This window comes from Triticum urartu, chromosome 5 (assembly GCF_003073215.2).
Source record: "Triticum urartu cultivar G1812 chromosome 5, Tu2.1, whole genome shotgun sequence".
In the NCBI taxonomy this organism is placed as follows: Eukaryota; Viridiplantae; Streptophyta; class Magnoliopsida; order Poales; family Poaceae; genus Triticum; species Triticum urartu.
The window spans coordinates 569,381,234-569,386,657 of record NC_053026.1 but is presented as its reverse complement, the minus strand read 5'-3'; positions in this window follow the sequence as shown (position 1 = coordinate 569,386,657).

Here is a 5,424-nt window from a genome sequence, read left to right as displayed (position 1 = left end):
GAGAAGGTTGTGGAGGACATGTACGTAGGTATGAAATCTATACAAACATGATTTCTTAATGAAACCCCGGTACTTGGGAAATGACTGCGGCTGTTTCTTAGACGTTGGGTTATAAATGACTTTTGGCATTGTTGTAGATTTTGCATCATATGCCACGTTGTGATAGATAATACGTGATCAATGAATTACTCATAGACTTCTCCGTTCAAAAAATAAACTGATGGATAGACCTGTATTCCTTCACCCCTTCCATTTTGAAGCCATCAAAATTTGTCGTTTCAAGGCAGACTTGGTCAATATGAGGAGAACCTAAGCAGGGACGACACTAGGGTCAGAGTAGACGAATTGGTTTCGGACTGCAGAATTGCTTATCTATTTCTATATGGAGTTTGCAAGTTTGATAGAATTGGTTTTCCAGTCATCCAACTCCTATAGAAAATAGACGCATATGCATTACATAGACGTGTGCTTCAAGTTATGAAGATAAAGTAACACTTCAGGACTTTTGGACTTTCAATATCCGTCAAGATTATAGATGCCGTGCTTTTGGACTTTTAGTGATCTCTTATAGTATAATGTAAATTCTATCTGAATTTATTAAACTATCGCTGACAACATGTCTGGAGAAAATATGTACGAGTAGTGGGACATGGAAAAGCTAGCAAATATTTTTGCTTTATACTGATTTATTTGCATGATTGTAGAGGTACATATAGAACGCTCTAATGAGCAAAGGTACACATGACACATGTATATTTAGATGACACATTATTGCACCTTTTTCTACTTGAAAGTGTTATAAGCCAGTATCCAAGATACCGCTTGCTTCCGGTTACAATTCTGCAACACAAGGAGTAATTTATTTATTATGTCTACTACACATTATCATCAAACAAAAATGATGGTGTTGATATGGTGCAGGCTTTCATGTTTTCATGGAGTCTACTTTAAGCTGGAGTTAATCAGTCGATACCCTTCAAATATTGAATCACCGGCTTACTAAAGAAATATAATTTAGTCCCAACCTAATAATAGTCTACATAAATGGTTAGTTATTTTCAATAAAATGGTTAGTTATACTACAAAGTAGTTTTTGACAAATAAATATGTTTTCAATAATTTACATTTATGTGTTATGTGAAATATCTAGCCCGTGCGGCCGCACGGGTTGACGACTAGTTTAACTAGACAAGATTAGTTCCAATAGCAGGGTGGATAGTAAATGTAGAGCTTTGCCTACACCTAAAGGGGGGGTTACAAGGTGAGTTGGGTGACGGGCTGAGGTCTGAGCACATGGTTGGATTGTTGGTGAAATTAGAATTAGGGGGGGGGGGGGGGGGGGGGGGGGGGTGGGGGGGGGGGTGCGGCCCGGTGGAATTAGTTGGAAAGAACTGTAACATATATGTAGCTCCCCGTAGTTGTAGGTTTATTGGCAAATGTAGTAGGAATTAGGAAGCTTTTGTTAGAGAACTCCATTTTTTCGGGCTGGTATTCATCTGACAATGGCCGAGTAAATAGCCAAAAACTATCACTTTATGGCAAGTATTTATGAAAACTATCACTTTTGCGGGACATAACAAAAATTACCACTTTAGGGGTAATTTTTCGGAAAGACCTACCACATTTAGTTAGTTACGGCCTGGGTTTTTAAACACATTTATAACAAGAAGGGCACACATGTCAAGGCTGGTGTACCACAATAGTCAACATCGTTATGTTTGCCGGCATTTTAGGAGGGCACACATGTGGAACCTACATCTCAGGGCGGAGCTAGGAGTGGGCCAAGCCCCAGGCCCATGCTGCTACAGTATCAAACATGCTATAATTAACGAAGTAATTTTTTCCCACGCCCCAGGCTTACCTCGGATGGAAATCGAACTCCGATCTTGCTGGTGCCAGGTACACGCACTACCCGCGAGAGTTTTATTTGAACTGTGATAGCAGATAGTTGTTACCATAATTAAAGTAAGGGCCAAAGCAGAGGCCTTTCACACAGGCCGCCATGGTTGCCACCAGGACATGCGGCTCGTGCGCGCTACAACGAAGGGCTGGGTAGGCGTGTGTGCATGCGTGTGCCGTGGAAGGGCTGGGGCGTGCGGGCGCCGAGCTCGGCTATGTCCATGGGCATGGTGGCCGGCTCACGTGGGGTAGCTCCTAGGGGTAATAAAGAACGGGAATAAGGAGGGGAAATAGTGCGCATGCCTTCCCGCCGAACCCCCATGACCGCCTGTCGCAGGATACCTGACTTGTCCGTTGCCAAGTCCAGCGGTGTGATCTGTACATGGCCGGCCACCAACTCCTGCTCACGCGGACCTATTTTTAATATGGAAATTCTATTGATATTCTTTTATAGACTGACATGTGGGCCCATTGGGCATAACGGCCAAGTTAACAGCTCAAACTAACGGAGTTGACATTTCTGCCACATCAGCCCTGATGGGCGGTCCATCCTTCATCATAATCGCGATCAGTTTTGGTCCAAACGGTAATTAGTGCACCCGGTAGTTATTTGCAAAAACTCACCCCTAAAGTGGTAGTGATGCGAATTTATGTTTATTGAAGTGCTAGTAGCATGCTCAACGCTCTAATTACTATCATCATCTTTTGCAAAGAAAGATTAAAATAATTATCCAATCAATTTTCTGGGCATGCTTTCAAGCTTAATTGTATGTAAGGTCCACTTATTTTCTACAGATATTTTCTTCTGTTAGATTTTTCTTAGCACTGCTCCAAATTTCCATTTTGGAGGGCGGTGTTGCCTGGGCATTTTTTGCGGCTTGATAGGAAGCAATGGTGATAATAAAGAAGAAGAAAAAAGCCACTTCATAAGTTTCTTAGAAATTAGAATCCTCCTTTTCCCTTCAAAACCACCATCTTATTAACCACCCAGCACCATGATGTAGGCCATATATGTTTTCTGGCTTTATTAAATCCAGAGACCATTTTGTTCAACCATCTTACTATCTTAGTACCAAGGTTCCCTTTTATAGTACTCCTAGAAGACAGTACTTATTTCAGTATGGAGGCAACGGATAGCTAATGCACCCCACCAACCTTTTCATTGTCAAATCATGATTTTTTTTTTTATAAAAGAGACGTCGCCTCTGAAGTTTGGAGATCTCATAGTCTCCTACATGTCATGTATCTGACTCGTGAGGAAAACAGAGAAATAACTATTAGAATGTGTTGCACTGCTGCAAGACGATAGGAATGGGAGGGGTACGGAAACACGTCACCTGCATTACCTGCTGCTATCTACTCTAGTGGTGCCCCAGTCGCCACTACAATTACCAAGCCTGAGGCAAAGCTCATGCATGACCTGGTTTCTGAAGTAAATAGTCCAGGATAGCGCAACAGCTTGGTTGCAGAGGATAGCACACAGAAGACGGAGGATAGTGCTGGACCTATGCCCAGAAGGACCTGGGCCTCACAACGTAGGATCCCAAGTCGTGTTTGTGTGGACGTGAGAAATACTAAGAGGAGGACATCACTTAAAGTCAAGTAAGGAAGTAAGTATGAACAATCATGCCTTCTAGACAAGGGATGTGTCATGCACGCAACTTACACTATTGACCAAACCAGATCAAAATGCCAACTGCATACATGCATGTTGGAATCTGCTCCAAACAAATCATAGTTGTGTAAGAGGACTCCGAAAATATTGGACATAGCAGCAATTTAATTGGTGCTCCTCAGAATAATAAACTTTGCAGGATTAATTAATCAAACTCTTGTCCACACAAAAACACATTCTTGATATTAAACAAGATGTCTTGCAGAAGAAATAAATATGACAATGCAACTAACTATGTTGATAAAATTTCATCGAAAATGTTTGTCTACAAAGGATGCATCATAATAGATTTTTGTCACACAAGGTTTTAATTTTAAGATTATAATAGTGAAAATTGAATATTCCTGCGATTGCACTGCAGAAAGTAGGCCATGCAAACCTGTGAAATAAATCAATATATTATGTATTTGGGAATGTGTTTTAGAACTCTTCCATGAAGCAACAAGAAAAATTCAAAGAGAACAACTAAGGTAATTCAAGCTGCACATGTGTAACCATTACTTCTCATGTAGATCTAGTTATACATTCTGCTCGACTATGGTGTCATCTTATGTTTCTTGAAGCTCTCTGCTTGTAGGTTCAATTATCTATTGCTATATTTATGATCATTATCTTTTGCAAAGAAGTACCACAAGGTCAGTGTCTAATTATTTTTGTTGCATGCTTTTAGGCTTTATTATTTTTATTAAGATATATTCATTTTCTATGGATTTTTTACATGCTAGGTTGCGCTTCTAGAAGAGTGCTCCAAACTTCCATTTTGGAGGGGTATGTCCATTCTGAACTTGGAACATCCTTTCTATGCATTGATGAAACAAGGGTAATAATAGAGAACACGTCTAACTCATGAGGTTGTTAGAACCCTCCTTTTCCCTTTTGAAGCGACCATCTTATTAACAGCTCGACAATATGAAACAGGTCATAGTGTTGCGTAGTGATGCCACATCTCGCCAGAATTGTGCAATCAATAATATAGTAACCTTTCTCGGGCATTATTATACTCTCTCATTTTCTAAATATAGGTCTTTGTAGAGATTTTATTATGAACTACATATGGATGTATATAGATGCATTTTAGAGTATAGATTCACTCATTTTGCTCCGTATGTAGTCTAAGATGAAATCTTTAAAAAGACTTATATTTAGGAAAAGAGGAAGTACCATTATTCAAAACATATCTCTTCTCCACATCTATTAAATGCAAAGGCCATATGAATTAAATAACATCTCCACTGTAGCCAAAAGTCGGTTTTAAGGCTGACGTACACACGCATATTGTCGGTCTTAAACATTGAAGAAAATCTTAAGTAGGTACTCAGCCACAAGAGGTAAACAACTCATTTGCCTCTGTCATCTCCTCTGTCCATAAGGGCTCCATTGGGGTGTGGAATATGAAGCCATTGCATGTTTTCTTCATTGAATAATTTGAGATACAGACAAAACAAAATGCTTCAATGGTGCTCCAGTTTATATGATGGTGGGCTCCAGAATATAAGACGGTGGCATCCTAAGCACCGGAAAAACATTTATCCGACGAAATATAAGTATATCGATTATAATAACATCTTATATTATAGGACGGGTGGAGTAGACACCTAGACACCCACTTTAATTTGAAGATAATGGTTAGCTAATGCGCCAACCATCCTCCATCTATCAAAGCATGACATGCCCTTTATAAAGGACACACTACTGTTGTAGTTTGGAGTTGGCGGTTTATTCTCGTACTCTTCGACCAGTTGTGTACCTGACTCGCGAGAAAAAGAGAGAAATGACACTTCACATGTGTTTGACTAGTGCAGGACGATGTGAGTGCGAGGCATATTAAACACATCACCTGCTGGTTTTCA